This window comes from Pristiophorus japonicus, chromosome 20 (genome assembly GCF_044704955.1).
Source record: "Pristiophorus japonicus isolate sPriJap1 chromosome 20, sPriJap1.hap1, whole genome shotgun sequence".
Taxonomy (NCBI): Eukaryota; Metazoa; Chordata; class Chondrichthyes; family Pristiophoridae; genus Pristiophorus; species Pristiophorus japonicus.
The window spans coordinates 91,739,804-91,758,968 of record NC_091996.1 but is presented as its reverse complement, the minus strand read 5'-3'; the positions used below and the strand labels follow the sequence as shown (position 1 = coordinate 91,758,968).

Genomic DNA, 19,165 nt, shown 5'->3' with positions numbered 1-19,165 from the left:
TCAGTGCATTCATCATGGATGTGAATACTGTAGCTATTGTAGAAAGTGATCTCTTTAAAGTTCCGAGCTCATGGGGCTGGGATACAGGCCTGCAGATTTTGGGGCTTTCTGGGTCGGACTGCAACATTCCGCACCCACCCTGACATCTGGTAGAAAATCCGACATGCAGGCACCTGGTGCGATGGGCATAGACCTGATGAGAGAGGTTTCTGGCTTGATGGGTGAGGGCCTGGGGGGATGGGAGAGGATCTGGGCGGAGGAATCAGGACCTGTGGGGAGGGTGGAGACCTGCGGGGATGGGAGAGGACCTTTGGGGAGGGCGGGAACCTTTTTAATTTTTTTATTCATTCACGGGAGGTGGGCATCGCTGGCAAGGCCCAGATTTATTGCCCATCCCTAATCACCCTTGAAAAGGTGGCAGTGAGCTGCCTTCTTGAACCACTGCAGTCCGTGTGGTGAAGGTGCTGCCACAGTGCTGTTGGGTAGGGAGTTTCAGGATTGTGGCGTAGCGATGATATATGTTCAAGTCAGGATGTGTGTGACTTGGAGGAGAATTTGAAAGTATGGATGTTCCCATGTGCCTGCTGCCCTTGGCCTTCTAGAGGTTGTGGGTTTGGGAGGTGCTATCAAAGAATCCTTGATGAGTTGCTCCAGTACATCGTGTAGATGGTGCACATTGCAGCCACGGTGCGCTGGTGGTGGAGGGAGTAAATGTTTAAGGTGGATGGGGTGCCGATCAAGCGGGCTGCTTTGTCCTGGATGGTGTTGTGGGCGCAGAATACCCGACCTCTGACCCGCTCTTGTAGGCAGAGTATACCCAACCTCTGACCCGCTCTTGTAGGCACAGTATTTATGTGGCTGGCTCAGTTAAGGTTCTGGTCATTGGTGACTCCCGAGCTGCTGCTGGTGGGGAATCTGACAATAGTAATGCCATTGAATGTCAATGGGAGGTGATTAGATTCTGTTGTTGGAGATGGTCATTGTCTGATAATTGTGTGGTGCAAAAGTTACTTGCCATCTATCAACCTCAGACTGGATGTTGCTGCATGCGGACACAGACTGCTTCATTATCTGAGGTACTGCGAATGGAACTGAACACTGCAATCATCTGCAAACTGCCCCACTTCTGACCCTATGATGGAGGGAAGGTCATTGATGAAGCAGCTGAAGATGGTTGGTACTAGGACACTGCCCTGAGGAACTCCTGCTGCGAATTCCTAGGGCTGAGATGATTGACCACCATCTTCGTTTTCTGCTAGGTATGACTCCAGCAGCAGAGATTTTTCCCTGATTCCCACTGACTTCAGTTTTACTAGGGCTCTTTGCTGCCAATGTCGCGGGCAGTCACTCTCACCTCACCTCTGGAATTCAGCTGTCTATGTTTAACCAAGGCTGGAATGAGGTCTGGAGTTGAATGGTCCAACTAAGCATCGGTGAGCAGGTTATTGGCGAGTAAGTGCCGCTTGATAGCACTGTCGACGACACCTTCCATCACCTTGCTGATGATTGAGAGTAGACTGCTAGGGCGGCAATAGCCGGATTGGATTTACCCTTTTTTTGGACAGGAAGTACCTGGACTCTCGACTCTCCAGCCAGGGGAAATAATCCCTCAGCATCTATCCTGTCAATCACCCTCATAATCGTGTATGTTTCATTGAGATCATCTCATTCTTCTAAACTCCAGAGTATAGGCCCAATCTACTCAATCTCTCCTCATAGGACAACTCTCTCATCCCAGGAATCAATCTGGTGAACCTTTGTTGCACTTCCTTAGATAAGGAGACCAAAACTGTGCACAGTACTCCAGGTGTGGTCTCACCAAGGGGCCCTGTGAAATTGTAGCAAGACTTCCTTACTCTTGTACACCAACCCCCTTGCAATAAAGGCCAACATACCATTTGCCTTCCTAATTGCTTGCTGTAACCGCATGCTAACTCTATTTCTTGTACAAGGACGCCTGAATCTCTCTGAACACCATTTAATAGTTTCTCACCATTTAAAAACTATTCTATTTTCCTATTCTTTCTATCAAAGTGAATAACCTCACATTTCCCCACATTATACTCCCATCTGCCAACTTACTGCCCACTCTAGCCTGTCTATATCCCTTTGCAGGCTCTTTGTGTCGTCCTCACGGCTTACTGTCCCACCTAGCTTTGTATCATCAACAAATTTGGATACATCACACTCAGTCCCTTCATCTAAGTCATTAATCTAGATTGTAAATAGTTGAGGCCCCAGCACTGATCCCTGCGGTACCCCACTATTTACAGCCTGTCAACCTGAAAATGACCCTACTCTCTGTTTTCTGGTAGCAGCTGTAAAGTGGCAGAATGAATTAACGCAGTTATCAGACACGCATGTAGTAAAGGCAGTGTGGGTTAATGGGGGGATTTTAACTTTCATGTAGATTGGGATAAGCAGATGAGCTCATATCAGAAAGGTAGCAAATTTCTTGTGTGTGTTCAGGACAGTTTTTTGCAACAATATGTCCTAGAACTAACAAGGGGGCAAGCCATGTTATATTTAATAATGAGTAATGAGCCAGATTTAGTTAACAGTGTAACGGTGCGTGAACATTTATCGAATAGTGATCATAATATGATCGAGTTTAATACGGTGTTCAGAGGGACCTGGGTGTCCTTGTACACGAATCACTGAGAGTTAAGATGCAGGAATGGCAAGCAATTAACAAAGAAAATGGTATGTTGTCCTTTATTACAATAAGAATAAAGATGTCTTACTGCAATTATATCGGGCCCTGGTGAGACCACACCTGGAGTATTGTGTAGTTTTGGTCTCCTTACCCAAGGAAGGATATACTTGCCATAGAGGGAGTGCAATGAAGTTTCACCAGACTGATTCCTGGGATGGGAGGATGATCCTATGAGAAGAGATTGAGTTGACTAGGCCTATATTCTCTAATTTAGAAGAATGAGATCTCATTGAAACATACAACATTCTTACAGGGTTTGACAGGGTAGATGCAGGGAGGATGTTTTCCCTGGGCTGGGGAGTCTAGAACCAGGGGTCACAGCCTCAGAATAGGGGGTCGGCCATTTAGGACTCAGATGAGGAGAGATTTCTTCACTCAGAGGGTGGTGAATCGCTGGAATTCTCTACCCAAGAGGGCTGTGGAGGCTCAGTCTTTGAGTATATTCAAGACAGAGATTGATAGATTTTTGAATATTAAGGGAATCAAGGGATATGGGGATGGTGCAGGAAAGTGGAGTTGAGGTCGAAGATCAGCCATGATCTCATTGAATGGCGGAGCAGGCTCGAGGGGCCGAATCCTGCACCTAATGTTTATGTTCTGATGATGACGAAGGCGTGTGGGATGTTGACTGATGGGTATAATTCTGTCTGACTCTGTCAGGCTGTTGCTTCAATAGTTTGTGGGACAGCTCTCCCAATTTTGGCACAAGTCCCCAGATATTAGTCAGGAGGACTTTGCAGGATCGACTAGGCTGGGTGTGCCTTTGCCGTGTCCGAATCCAATGCCTAGGTCGATGCCATTGGTTTTATTCTTTATAGTAGCTGGGCCATCTCAGAGGTCAGTTTAGAGTCAACCACATTGCTGTGGATCTGGCGTCACGAATAGGCCAGACCAGGTAAGGACGGCAGGTTTCCTTCCCTGAAGGACATTAGTGAACCAGTTTGGCTTTTATGACATTCCGATACCTTAGTGCTCATTATTACTGATACTAGCTTTTTATTCCAGATTTTTGTTTAATAACTGAATTCAACTTCACAAGCTGCCACGGCGGGAGTTGAAAGGACATCTGCCAGATTATTAATCCAGGCTTCTGGATGACTGGTCCAGTAACAGAACCACTATTCTACCGTTCCTGTGCTTAGCGGGGTGGGTAAAGAGCTGATGGGATGGGTGAAGATCTGGTGGGATCTTTCCAAAAGGGATTCGGGAAACAATGATCAGCTGAGTCACCCTGGAGCACAGCTGGAAGATTTCCTGATGACAAACTCAAGATTGATGTCCGTCGCAGCTTAGCTTGGGGGTGGTTCAGGCAATCCTGATAATGTTTTCTGCAATGGGACCAAAAATTTGGTGAGAAACCCCCCATTCTTGAAAGGCATTCAGGCACCAACCCTGTTGCTACATGGATTCAACTCAATTTATTTCATCTCCAGAGGGAAAATTATGTTATATATCTTATGATTTTGAAAAGGCAGTTGCTTTAAAAACACTGTAGTCGATGTATTCTTTACTTTCGGCCACTCCCTCAGTGTGGAGGTGTGTAGATGGAGACGTTTGTGTGTTTAGGCAAACGGCCAGCTGTTCACATTGATTTGTTGGCCAATTATTGTTGCCATAGTGACCCTAAGCGGGGGAAGTGCATCTGGGAGGGCGCTGAGCACCTCGGGTCTCGTCGCCGAGAGCATGCAGAAAACAAGCACAGACAGCGGAAGGGGTGTGTGGCAAACCAGACTCCCCACCCACCCTTTCCTCCAACCACTGTCTGTCCCACACTTGACAGGGACTGTAATTCCCGAATTGGGCTGTTCAGTCACCTGAGAACTCATTTTTTGATTGGAAGCAAGTCTTCCTTGATTTCGAGGGACTGCCTATGATGATGATGAGATGATAGTAAGCAGTGTTTTTAATGTTTGTTTTCTTTCCCAGTTTGATTGGGGCTCCTGGATGCCAAACAATCCAAGTACCATGCAGAAACCCCCACCCACTGAAAAGGGCAAAGTTGGAAAAACAGATATCTTTTGTACATTACCAGGAGAAGGTGCAACGGCCATAGTGCTTGCAACCATACACCTGCTCAGTAAAACATAGCCCTCTTCAGTAAGTATGAGTAATATCCTCTCCCCAATACAGAGAATAAGTTACAATTAGACCCCCCGCCCCTTTAAAATGATAAGAATTATATTTATAATTTAATTCTCCAGCCTCCGGCATATTTCTGTTGAGATAATCTGAATCATTCTACTTCATAGGCAGTCCCTTGGAGTCGAGGATGACTTGCTTCTACACGATGAGTTCTCGTGTAACTGATGAGTCCAATGCGGGACCTACAGTCTCTGTCACAGGTGGGGCAGGTGGTGGTTGGACGGACGGGTGCCTGGGTTGCCGTGCGCTCCTTCCGTTGTTTCTGCTTGACTTCCGTGTGCTCCCGGTGAAGAGGCTCGAGGTGTTCTGCGTCATCCCGGATGCTTCTCCTCCACTTGGAGCGATCTTGAGCCAGGGATTCCCAAGTGTCGGTGGGGATAAGAACATAAGAATTAGGAACAGGAGCAGGCCATCTAGCCCCTCGAGCCTGCTCCGCCATTCAATAAGAGCATGGCTGATTTGGCTGTGGACTCAGCTCCACTTACCCGCCCTCTCCCCGTAACCCTCAATTCCATTATTGGTTAAAAATCTATCTATCTGTGACTTGAATACATTCAATGAGCTAGCCTCAACTGCTTCCTTGGGCAGAGAATTCCACAGATTCACAAGCCTCTGGGAGAAGAAATTCCTTCTCAACTCGGTTTTAAATTGGCTCCCCCGTATTTTGAGGCTGTGCCCCCTAGTTCTAGTCTCCCCGACCAGTGGAAACAACCTCTCTGCCTCTATCTTGTCTATCCCTTTCATGATTTTAAATGTTTCTATAAGATCACCCCTCATCCTTCTGAACTCCAACGAGTAAAGATCCAGTCTACTCAATCTATCATCATAAGATAACCCCCTCATCTCCGGAATCAGCCTAGTGAATCGTCTCTGTACCCCCTTCAAAGCCAGTATATCCTTCCTTAAGTAAGGTGACCAAAACTGCACGCAGTACTCCAGGTGCAGCCTTACCAATACCCTATACAGCTGCAGCAGGACCTCCCTGCTTTTGTACTCCATCCCTCTCGCAATGAAGGCCAACATTCCATTCGCCTTCCTGATTACCTGCTGCACCTGAAAACTAACTTTTTGGGATTCATGCACAAGGACCCCCAGGTCCCTCTGCACCTCAGCATGTTGTAATTTCTCCCCATTCAAATAATATTCCCTTTTACTGTTTTTATTCCCAAGGTGGATGACCTCACACTTTCCAACATTGTATTCCATCTGCCAAACCTTAGCCCATTCGCTTAACCTATCCAAATCTCTTTGCAGCCTCTCTGTGTCCTCTGCACAACCCGCTTTCCCACTAATCTTAGTGTCATCTGCAAATTTTGTTACACTAATAATGTTTCTGCCCGGGATGTTGCACTTTTTCCAAGGAGGCTTTGAAGGTGTCCTTGAGACGTTTCCTCTGCCCACCTGGGGCTCACCTGCCGTGACGGAGCTCGGAGTAGAGTGCTTGTTTCAGGAGTCTGGCATCGGGCATGCGGATGATGTGGCCCGTCCATCGAAGCTGGTCGAGTGTGGTCAATGCTTCGATGCTGGGGATGTTGGCCTGAACGAGAACGCTGATATTGGCGCGCCTATCCTGCCAATAAATTTGCAGCATCTTGCAGAGGCAGCGTTGGTGCTACTTCTCCAGTGCTTTGAGATGCCTGCTGTACATAGTCCATGTCTCTAAAGCATATAGGAGGGTGGGTATCACCACTGCCCTGTAGACCATGAGCTTGATGCAGTGTTTGAGGTCCTGGTCTTCAAACACTCTCTTCCTCCGGCGACTGAAAGCTGCACTGGCGGCGGTGTTGGATTTTGTCATCGACAGCTGCCCTTGTTGACAGACATTAATGAAGTGTCTGTAACCAGCAGGAAGTGTGGTAATCAGTCCTAGATCTGGTAAGGACTGGTGTTTTAGGGGCAGAGGAGTAAAAATGCTCATTTGGCACTATTGGCATGCTGAAGTGCCAACACATGGTACTAAGGTGAGGGAAGGTTACAACTCTGATTTCCCTCATTCAACTGAGTTCTGCCAGCCAGCAAAAATACAGCCTCCATTAAATAGTCCCCTTCAGAATCATTCAAACCAACTTCCTGGGGGTGCTCAGAGCCATCTCGGGGAACATGAGTCTTGGGCACCTCTCCAAACTCCCTGACGGATAGAATCTATTATTAGTGAAAGAAAGAAAGACTTTCATTTTATTATAGCACCTTGCACAATCTCAGGGTGTCCCAAAATGTTTTACAACCAATGAAGTACTTTTGAAGTGTAGTCACTGTGGTAATGGACATGCCTTCGATATTTTCACAAGTACTAGAAACATAGAAAATAGGTGCAGAAGTAGGCCATTCGGCCCTTCGAGCCTGCACCACCATTCAATAAGATCATGGCTGATCATTCACCTCAGTATCCCTTTCCTGCTTTCTCTCCATACCCCTTGATCCCTTTAACTGTAAGGGCCATATGTAACTCCCTCTTGAATATATCCAATGAACTGGCATCAACAACTCTCTGCGGTGGAGAATTCCACAGGTTAATAACTCTGAGTGAAGAAGTTTCTCCTCATATCATAAGGCTTACCCCTTATCCTTAGACTGTGTCCCCTGGTCCTGGACTTGCTCAACATCGGGAACATTCTTCCTGCATCTAACCTGTCCAGTCCCATCAGAATTTTATATGTTTCTATAAGATGCCCTCTCATCCTTTTAAACTCCAGTGAATACATGTCCAGTCGATCCAGTCTCTCCTCATATGTCAGTCCTGCCATCCCGGGAATCAGTCTGGTGAACCTTCGCTGCACTCCCTCAATAGCAAGAATGTCCTTCCTCTGATTAGGAGACCAAAACTGTACACAATATTCCAGGTGAGGCCTTACCAAGGCCCCATACAACTGCAGTAAGACCTCCCTGCTCCTATACTCAAATCCCCTAGCTGTGAAGGGCAACATACCATTTGCCTTCTTCACCGCCTGCTGTACCTGCATGCCAACTTTCAATGACTGATGTACCATGACACCCAGGTCTCATTGCACCTCCCCTTTTCCTAATCTGCCGCCATTCAGATAATATTCTGCCTTCGTGTTTTTGCCCGCAAAGTGGATAACCTCACATTTATCCACATTATACTGCATCTGCCATGCATTTGCCCAGTCATCTAACCTGGCTAAGTCACCCTGCAGCTTCTTAGCCTCCTCCTCACAGCTCACACCGCCACCCAGCTTAGTGTCATCTGCAAACTTGGAGATATTACTCAATTCCTTCATCTAAATCATTAATGTATATTGTAAATAGCTGGGGTCCAGCACTGAGCCCTGTGGCACCCCACTAGTCACTGCCTGCCATTCTGAAAAGGACCCGTTTATCGCGACTCTGCTTCCTGTCTGCCAACCAGTTCTCTATCTACGTCAATACATTACCCCCAGTACCATATGCTTTAATTTTGCACACCAATCTCTTGTGTGGGACCTTGTCAAAAGCCTTTTGAAAGTCCAAATGCACCACATCCACTGGTTCTCCCTTGTCCACTCTACATCCTCAAAAAAGTCCAGAAGATTTGTCAAGCATGATTTCCCTGTCATAAATCCATGCTGACTTGGACCGGTCCTGTCACTGCTGTCCAAATGCGCTGCTATTTTATCTTCAATAATTGATTCCAACATTTTCCCCACTACTGATGTCAGGCTAACCGATCTATAATTCCCCGTTTTCGCTCTCGCTCCTTTTTTTAAAAGTGGTGTTACATTAGCTACCCTCCAGTCCATAGGAACTGATCCAGAGTCGATAGATATTGGAAAATGACCACCTATGCATCCACTATTTCTTGGGCCACTTCCTTAATTACTCTGGGATACAGACAATCAGGCCCCAGGGATTTATCAGCCTTCAATCCCATCAATTTACCCAACACAATTTCCTGCTAATAAGGATATCATTCAGTTCCTCCTTCTCACTAGACCCTCGGTGCCCTAGCACATCCGGAAGGTTATTTGTGTCTTCCTTCGTGAAGACAGAACCAAAGTATATGTTCAATTGGTCTGCCATTTCTTTGTTCCCCATTATAAATTCAGCTGAATCTGACTGCAAGAGACCTATGTTTGTCTTCACTAATCTTTTTCTCTTCACATATCTGTAGAAGCTTTTGTAGTCAGTTTTTATGTTCCCAGCAAGCTTCCTCTCATACTCTATTTTCTCCCTCTTAATTAAACCCTTTGTCCTCCTCTGCTGAATTCTAAATTTCTTCCAGTCCTCAGGTTTGCTACTTTTTCGGCCCAATTTATATGCCTCTTCCTTGGATTTAACACTATCCTTAATTTCCCTTGTTAGCCATGGTTGAGCCACCTTCCCCATTTTATTTTTACTCCAGACAGGGATGTACAATTGTTGAAGTTCATCCATGTGATCTTTAAATGCTTGCTATTGCCTATCCACCATCAACCCTTTAAGTATCATTTGCCAGTCTATTCTAGCCAATTCACGTCTCATACCATCGAAGTTACCTTTCCTTAAGTTCAGGACCCTAGTCTCTGAATTAACTATGTCACTCTCCATCTTAATAAAGAATTCTACCATATTATGGTCATTCTTCCCCAAGAGGCCTTGCACAACAAGTTTGCTAATTAGTCCTTTCTCATTACACATCACCCAGTCTAGGATGGCCAGCCCTCTAGTTGGTTCCTCGATATATTGGTCTAGAAAACCATCCCTAATACACACCAGGAAATCCTCCTCCACCACATTGCTACCAGTTTGGTTAGCCCAAATAATATGTAGATTAAAGTCGCCCATGATAACTGCTGTACCTTAATTGCAAGCATCCCTAATCTCCTGTTTGATGCTGTCCCCAACCTTACTACTACTGTTTGGTGGTCTGTACACAGCTCCCACTAGCGTTTTCTGCTCTTTGGTGTTCCGCAGCTCCACCCATACAGATTGCACACCAGCTCGGCTAATGTCCTTCCTTACTATTGCGTTCATTTCCTCTTTAACCAGCAACACTACCCCACCTCCTTTTCCTTTCTGTCTATCCTTCCTGAATGTCAAATACCCCTGGATGTTGAGTTCCCAGCCTTGGTCACCCTGGAGCCTTGTCTCCGTGATGCCAAATATATCATATTCATTAATTGCTTTCTGTGCAGTTAATTCATCCACCATATTACGAATACACCTCGCATTGAGGCACAGAGCCTTCAGGTTTGTCTTTTTAACACACTTTGCCCCTTTAGAATTTTGCTATAATGTGGCCCTTTTTGATTTTTGCCTTGGTTTTCTCTGCCCTCCACTTTTACTTTTCTTCTTTCTATCTTTTGCTTCTGTCCCCATTCTACTTCCCTCCATCCCCCTGCCATATTAGTTTAACTCCTCCCCAACAGCACTCGCAAACACTCTCCCTCGGACATTGGTTCCGGTCCTGCCCAAGTGCAGACCATCCGGTTTGTACTGGTCCCATCTCCCCCAGAACCGGTTCCAATGCCCCAGGAATTTGAATCCCTCCCTTCTGCACCACTCCTTAAGCCACGTATTCATCTGAGCTATCCTGCGATTCCTACTCTGACTAGCACATGGCACTGATAGCAATCCTGAGATTATTACCTTTGAGGTCCTACTTTTTAATTTAACTCCTAGTTCCCTAAATTCAGCTTGTAGGACCTCATCCCGTTTTTTACCTATATCTTTGGTACCTATATGCACCACGACAACTGGCTGTTCACCTTTCCCCTCCAAAATGCCCTGCAGCCGCTCTGAGACATCCTTGACCCTTGCATCAGGGAGGCAACATACCATCCTGGAGTCTCGATTGTGGCCGCAGAAACGTCTGTCTATTCCCCTTACAATAGAATCCCCTACCACTATAGCTCTCCCACTCTTTTTCCTGTCCTCCTATGCAGCAGAGCCCCCCACAGTGCCATGCACTCCCCATATAAGTCATCCCCCCCAACATTACCCAAAACGGTGTATCTGTTTTGGAGGGGTTGACCGCAGGGGACCTCTGCACTTCCTTCCTTCCACTGCTCTTCCTGTTGGTCACCCAATCCCTATCTGGCTGTGTAACCTTTACCTGCGGTATGACCAACTCACTAAACGTGCTATTCACGGCATCCCCAGCATCGAAGATGCTCCAGAGTGAATCCACCCGCAGCTCCAGTGCCGCAATGCGGTCTGTTAGGAGCTGCAGCAGGACACACTTCCCACACATGTAGTCCTTAGGGACACTGAAAGCATCCCTGAGTTCCCACATAGCACAGGAGGAGCATGACATGTGTCCGAGCTCTCCTGCCATGACTTAACCCCGAGATTAACTTAATTTGGTAACAACAATGATAAAGGTTACCTACTGATATGGGAAAAGAAAAAAAAACTACTCACCAATCACCAGCCAATCACTTACCCCCTTGGCTGTGATGTCACCCTTTGATTTCTTTCTACTTCTTTTTTGCTTTCTCTCCCTGCAGCTGCACCAGCTAGCCTCTCCGATGTCCCGCTCTGCCTCCCGACTCATCACGTTGCTCCCTCTGACTGATGGGCCTTTTGTAGGCCTCTCTGACATCCCGCTCCGCTTACCGGCTCACCACACTGCATCCTCCAACTGATGGGCCTTTTGTAAGCCTCTCCAACGTCCCGCTCTGCCTCCCGCCTCACCATGCTGCTCCCTCCAACTGATGGGCCTTTTGTAGGCCTCTCCGACGTCCCCCTCCGCCTCCCGACTCACCATTGGTGGGCACGATCCCCCACATTACCGATGTCAAAAAATCTCTAACCAGGTTTTTCTGGAAAGGCGTAACTGTTATGTTCATAAGAAGTGATGTAACTGAGTACTGTAGACATGAATAAGTGTGACCTTAGTTCGTTTATTCTACTCCAGAGTGCTAGTACAGCATGGGAGGCCTGCTTATATATAGTGCTCCCAAGGATGCTGGGATCCCTTGGGACTCCAACAGGTACGCCCTCAGGTAGCGGTACAATACTGGTTACATAGAGTTGCATACATAACATCACATCCTCCCAAAGTCAATAGGACACTTATTTACAGGGTGAGACGATCTGGGGCTTTTCGCTCCCTAGTCGATCGTCTCGGTACAAATACAGGTGTAGATGAGTTGGTTGGTTCTTCGCTGGGCTGCTGGGGACGGTGAGTTCGGCTTCGTGGTCAACCGTGATGCCGGTTGCCAGTTGTGTGTGTGTGTGTGTGGGAGGGTCAAAGTTGGTGGTGTCCTCTTCAGGTTGCTCGTGGCTGTCTGTTAATCGCAGTTTGGTTTGGTCCAAATGCTTTCTGCACATTAGTCCATTTGTGAGTTTGATCTGAAACACCCTACTCCTTTCTTTGGCTATGACAGTGCCAGCAAGCCATTTGGGACCATGTCCATAGTTGAGTACAAATACAGGGTCATTGACTTCAATATCACGTGACAAATTTGCGCGATCGTGGTACATGCTTTGTTCGGCAGGGGGATCCCCGGTGAGCGAGTGGAGACTCCAACGCCCTCAGGTGGTGGTACAATACCGATTACATAGGGTTGCATACATAACAGTAACCTCAAACTGTTATATATGCAGACGATAGATATACTCTCTGTGTAGTCACTGTATAGTTGCATAAGATGGAGACTTGTTTACCTGATGTACTATCAATAAGATTTACACTGTGTATATACATGCTGGCACCACTAGAGGGTGCAACTAGTGGAGACCGGGGTTTCCTGCCCTGGTGGCAGGGCTGTATAAATACAATCTACCCAATCCTGGCGCAGGGCAATAAAACATAACAAATGCAAGTCACTGAACCAAGGTGTCACAATATAAACTGTAAAAAAAAATTTTTTTCATCCTTTCTTTGTACTTGCACTGTGCCTGATCCTGTATGTTAATATAACGGGCCAGCTGCATGATCTCGCTGTGGGGGCAGGGGGGATGGATATATGTAGCCATGGACACACACATGGATCACACCCAGAACCCACTGGAACCTCCATTGCATCATCGAACCATCCAAACTGGTAACCACTACCTGACGTTGTGGCAAAAGGACTTGGGGGTAACAGGGAGAGAACCAAGCCAAAGCACAGCCAAGGTACAAGAGCTATTGTCACTTAAGTCTGGGGAGAGCTAAGCCAGAGCACATAGTGCAAATGTAATTGGCACAAAGGACTTGGGGGAGAGTGATGTTATGTATGCAGACTATAGATATACTCTCTGTGTAGTCACTGTATTGTTGCATAAGATGGAGACTTGTTTACCTGATGTACTTCAATAAGGTTTACACTGTGTATATACATGCTGGCACCACTAGTGGGTGCAACTGGTGGAGACCGGGGTTTCTTGCCCTGGTGGCAGGGGCTGTATAAAAGGGGAGCCACCATGCGGCTGCCTCACTCTGGAGTTACGAGTAAAGGGCCAAGGCTACTGCAGTTTGAGTACAACACATTGCCTCGTGGAGTCATTCATAAGTACATTACAGACATAATACAAACTGTTCTTCAAATCCTGCAGCAATCCAAGAACTCCGTGCCCTGTCATTACTCCCAGTATGTGTTACCAATTTAAACAATAGTATAATGGAGCAATGCCTCAGGAGACCATTAACGAGCAGGAATAGAGTCAGACCATTGCCATGCAGTTTTAGAGTTTCCAAAAAGTAGGGTGGGGCGTAGGGACTGGAGCAGGCAGTGAGGGTGGGGCGTAGGGGCTGGAGCAGGCAGTGAGGGTGGGGCGTAGGGGCTGGTGTAGGCAGTGAGGTTTACTGGAGTTTTAGAAGATTTGGAGCTGATCTGTGCCGGTGCAGCACCTGTAGTCTAAGGAGGGGAAATCAACTCAGGTTCCAGCTCCTGATCACTATCCAGTCATAAATGGCACTGACAGAGAGGACAAAATGCGGGAGGGGGTAGGGGAGAGGAGAAACTTAGACAAATTTGATTGACTTTTCTTACCCATGTGATATTAGAAAGCGTAGAGAAAGGAAAGGTTTGATATTGTGAGGGATTGTATTGCAGTGTGTGTGGGATGGCGGACAGCATGTTGCCATCAGGACTGATTGGGGCTGGCCGATCTTATCTGCAGTCATACACAAAAACATTTCTTTATTCTCCAGGCAAAACTTGGGACGTATGTTGAAGAGCGTTTCACTGAAGCGACACCACAGGCATGCATAAAAAAGTTCCAGACAGATCTACTGCAAATCCAGTGTGGGCTTGAGACAAGGAATGAGGGCCTTGAGCTGAAGTACGGCTATCTGCTGCATAACCTAATTAAAAATAGTGTTGCAATATGAAATGCAGAATCATTGATCAGAGATTACAAGGGTTGCTTCATGCATTGCGACAGATTAGAATTATAAACTTCAAAATTATTCAAAAATGCTTGTCAGCAAACTAAAGCAGCTGAATTGAAACTTGCTGTTATTTACTTTTTTTATTGATGAAAGCAAGGAATAATTTCTACAGATCTTTTTCATAATGAACTGCCTTTGCATTTAGTATTTCTTTTGCTGTTTATTTGATGTGCTGTTGGGGGAGGGGCTGGGTGACATCATTAATAACTAGTCAGTTCATCCTGTTCTTGGAGCTGGGTTGCACTTCACAGATGGAAATCCTTTCCGTCCGATGTGTAGAAGAGTTACATAAGAACATAAGAAATAGGAGCAGGAGTAGGCCACCTGGCCCCTCGAGCCTGTTCCGCAATTTAATAAGATCATGGCTGATCTGATCATGGACTCAGCTCCACTTCCCCGCCCGCTCCCCATAACCCTTTATTCCCTTATCGCTCAAAAATATGTTTATCTCTGCCTTAAATATATTCAATAACCCAGCCGCCACCGCTTTCTGAGGCAAAGAATTCCATAGATTTACAACCCACTGAGAGAAGAAATTCCTCCTCATCTCAGTTTTAAATGGACAGTCCCTTATTCTGAATCTATGCCCCCTAGTTTTAGTTTCCCCGATGAGTGGAAATATCCTCTCTGCATCCACCTTGTCGAAACCCCCTCATTGTCTTATATGTTTCGATAAGATCACCTGATTCTTCTGAACTCCAATGTGTATAGGTCCAACCTACCCTCATAAGTCAACCCCCTCATCTCCTGAATCAACCTACTAAGAACCTTCGCTGAACAGCCTCCAATGCAAGTATATCCTTCCTTAAATACAGAGACCAAAACTGTCACAGTACTCCAGGTGTGGCCTCACCAATACTCTGTACAGTTGTAGGAGTTCTCTGCTTTTATACTCTATCCCCCTTGCAATAAAGGCCAACATGCCATTTGCCTTCCTGATTACTTGCTGTACCTGCATACTAACTTTTTGTGTTTCATGCACAAGGATCCTCTGTACTGCAGCACTTTGCAATTTTTCTCCAGTTAGATTATAATTTGCTTTTCTATTTTTTCTGCCAAAGTGGATAACCTCACATTTTTCCACATTATACTCCATCTACCAAATTGTTGCCTGTCTATATGCCTTTGCAGATTTGTTGTGCCCTCCTTACAATTTGCTTTCCCACCCATCTTTGTATCATCAACAAACTTGGCTACATTATACTTGGTCCTTTCATCCAATTCATTAATATAGTTTGTAAATAGTTGAGGACCCAGCACCGATCCCTGCGGCACTCCACCGGAAAATGACCAATTTATCCCCACTTTCTGTTTTCTGTTCGTTAGCCAATGCTCTATCCATTCTAATATATTACCCCCAATCCCGTGAACTTTTATCTTGTGCAGTAACTTTTTATGTGGCACCTTATTGAAAGCCTTCTGGAAATCCAAATACACCACATCCACTGGTTGCCCCTTATCCACCCTGCTCGTTACATCCTCAAAGAACTCCAGCAAATTAGGGAAATCATGTTTGATAATCTGTTTGATTGAATTATGCTTTTCCAATTGTCCCACTACTGCTTCCTTAATAATGGACTCCAGCATTTCCCCAACGACAGATGTTAGGCTATAGTTTCCTGCTGTTTGTCTGCCTCCTTTTTTTTAATAAGACCGTTACTATTGTGTTCCTAACACAGATGAGGCTGCACACAGGGAGGTTAAAATAACAGTGATCTCAGTCTTTAATAAGACACTCCAGAGTGAGGAACAGGCCTTAGGGGCCGGCTTATATACAGTGCTCCCAAGGGATGCTGAGATCCCTTGGGACTTCAGGGGATGAGCTCCCTGGTGGCAGAACATGGGAGTGCATGCTTTACAGATACACAACATCACTGCCCCCCAAAGTCAAAGTGAAAACTATTTACAAGGTGAGGTGGTCGGGAGCCTTTCTTTCCCTGGTGGACCGCCTCGGTACAAATGTCTGTTCTGGTGTGTTGGCTGTACCCTTGCTGGGCTGGCGTGTTGTTGGCCCTGCAGGGCTGCTAGGTGAGCCTGGTTTTGCTGAGCTGTTGGGTGTGATGGGTTCAATTTCCTGGTCCAGAGAGCTGTCGTTGATCCTATGGGTGTGTGTTGTGGGCTCGAAAAAGGTGGTGTCTGCTGTGGGTTGTTCAGGGCAGTCTGTGAACTGCAGCCTTGTTTGGTCCAGGTGCTTTCTGCAAAGGTGTCCATTGTCTAGTTTGACTACAAACACCCTATTCCCTTCTTTAGCTATCACCATGCCCGTGATCCACTTGGGGCCATGTTCATAGTTTAGCACATACACAGGGTCATTCAGATCAATTTCCCGTGACACAGTGGTGTGACCATCGTTTACATTTTGTTGCTGCTGCCTGCTCTCTACCTGATCGTGCAGGTTGGGGTGAACCAGCAAGAGTCTGGTTTTAAGTGTCCTTTTCATGAGTAATTCAGCCAGGGACACCCCTGTGAGCGAGTGGGGTCTCATACGGTAGCTGAGCAGTACTCAGGACAGGTGGGTTTGGAGTGAGCCTTTTGTGACTCGTTTAAGGCTCTGTTTGATGGTTTGTACTGCCCGCTCTGCCTGCCCATTGGAGGCTGGTTTAAACGGGGCCGAGGTGGCATGTTTGATCCCATTGCGGGTCATGAATTCTTTAAATTCGGCACTGGTGAAACATGGCCCGTTGTCACTGCCGTGGGTGGCAAACATGGCCCTCAGGCTTTCAATGGTGACGGTGGCGGTGCTTCCCGACATTATTTCACATTCAATCCATTTTGAAAAAGCATCCACCACCACCAGGAACATTTTACCGAGAAACGGGCCCGCATAGTCAACATGGATCCTCGACCATGGTCTGGAGGACCAGGACCACAAACTTAGTGGTGCCTCTCTGGGCGCGTTGCTCAACTGAGCACATACGCTGCATTGCCGTACACAGGACTCTGAGTCAGCGTCGATACCGGGCCACCACTATCGCTTTCATCATTACTATACCCGGGTGTCTGCTGTGGAGATCCGAGATGAACGTCTCCCTGCCCTTTTTTGGTAGCACTACGCGGATACCCCACAACAGGCAGTCTGCCTGAATGGACAGCTCGTCCTTTCGCCGCTGGAACAGCTTGATTGGCTCTTGCATTTCAACGGGGATGCTGGCCCAGCTCCCATGCAGTACACAGTTTTTTACTAGGGACAGCAGAGGATCTTGGCTGGTCCAAGTTCTAATCTGGTGGGCCGTGACAGATGATTTATCATTTTCAAATGCTTCCATGGCCATCAACAAGTCTGCGGGCTGCACCACCATCAACAAGTTTGCAGGCACCATTTCCACCCCTGTGGTAGGCAATGGTAGCCGACTGAGAGCATCCGCACAGTTCTCGGTGCCTGGCCTGTGGCAGGTGGTATAGTTATATGCTGATCGCGCGAGTGCCCACCTTTGTATGCGGGCTGAGGCATTAGTATTTATCCCCTTGTTTTCAGTGAACAGGGATGTGAGGGGCTTGTGATCGGTTTCCAGCTCAAATTTGAGGCCAAACAGGTACTGATGCATTTTCTTTACCCCGAACACACACGCTAATGCCTCTTTCTCAATCATGCTGTAGACCCTCTAGGCCTTAGACAAGCTCCTGGAGGCATAGGCGACAGGTTGCAACTTCCTCGCAACGTTAGCTTGTTGTAATACACACCCGACTCCGTAAGACGACGCATCACATGCTAGCACAAGTCTTTTACACGGGTTATACAATACAAGCAGCTTGTGGAGCATAAAATGTTTCTGGCTTTCTCAAAAGTAATTACTTGGTTTTTTTCCCCATACTCAGTTCTCACCTTTGCGCAATAACACATGTAGGGGCTCTAAAAGGGTGCTTAACCCCGGTAGGAAGTTACCAAAATAGTTGAAGAGTCCCAGCTCCGTGACGTTCTGTGGCCTGGGCGCGTTCCCGATAGCCTCTGCCTTGGCGTCTGTGGGCCGAATGCCATCCGCCACAATCTTTCTCCCCAAAAACTCCTGTTGCCATGAAGACGCATTTCGACCTCTTCAGCCGCAGCCTTACGAGATCCAGTCGCTGGAGGACATCCTCCAGGTTTTGTAGGTGCTCTGCGGTGTCCCAACCCGTGACCAATATGTCGTCCTGAAAGACCACCGTGTGTGGTACTGACTTGAGTAGGCTCTCCATGTTTTTCTGGAAGCCAACTGAATTCCAAACGGGCATCTGTTGTAGATGAACAGTCCCTTGTGCGTGTTGATGCAGGTGAGGCCCTTCAAAGACTCCTCCAGCTCCTGCGTCATGTAGGCCAAAGTCAGGTCGAGCTTGGTGAATGCCTTGCCTCTTGCCAGCATCACAAATAGGTCTTCTGTCTTAGGTAGCGGGTATTGGTCCTGTAGCGAGAAACAATTAATAGTTACTTTATAATCGCTGCAAATCCTGACCGTGCCATCACTTTTGAGTACTGGAACAATTGGGCTGGCCCACTCGCTGAATTCCACTGGGGAGATGATGCCCTTGCGTTGCAGCCTGTCCAGCTCGATTTCCACTCTCTCCCTCATCATGTGAGATACCGCTCGCGCCTTGTGTTGAATGGGTCGTGCCTCTGGGACCAAGTGGATCCGCACATTTGCCCTGGAAAAGTTTCCAATGCCTGGCTCAAAAAAGGTGTAGTGTCTCTGCACCTTGTTACAAACTCACACGAGGCATGGATATATCAGACAGTCACTATGTGACCTTCACTTTATTCCCAGGACTAAAAAGTATTGATCCTGGGTGGGACCTCCCCTTTTATACCTGGAAGCCCAGGTGAGGAGCTCACTCCCTGTGGTCAGGGTGTACATTACAACGGTACAGGTACAGTATGCATGAGTTACAGTTACATACTTATAGTCATTGCAAGATGGTGAAATACATGACATCACCTCCCCCCTTAGGTCTTTTAGTTTCAGAGGTTAAGTCTATCGGGTGGTCACCGCTCTCTTGTGGAGCGCCGCAGTTGTGACTCTGGTGGCTGAGCCTCAGCA

At 46.9% G+C, this 19,165-nt stretch overlaps 1 long non-coding RNA gene across 3 annotated transcripts in view; it reads left to right on the top strand.

Annotated features, from left to right (window-relative positions):
* LOC139232681 (uncharacterized) overlaps positions 1–14,140 on the top strand; it is a 106,932-nt gene extending 92,792 nt beyond the window's left edge. For 2 of the 3 annotated variants that reach the window (XR_011588069.1, XR_011588070.1), the window contains 2 exons: positions 4,643–4,813; positions 13,917–14,140. This is a non-coding gene — a long non-coding RNA (uncharacterized lncRNA). Of the gene's footprint in view, positions 1–4,642; positions 4,814–4,965; positions 5,032–13,916 lie in introns of those variants that run through there. The other variant, XR_011588071.1, reaches the window with a different exon arrangement.
* The last annotated feature ends 5,025 nt before the right edge of the window (positions 14,141–19,165 follow it).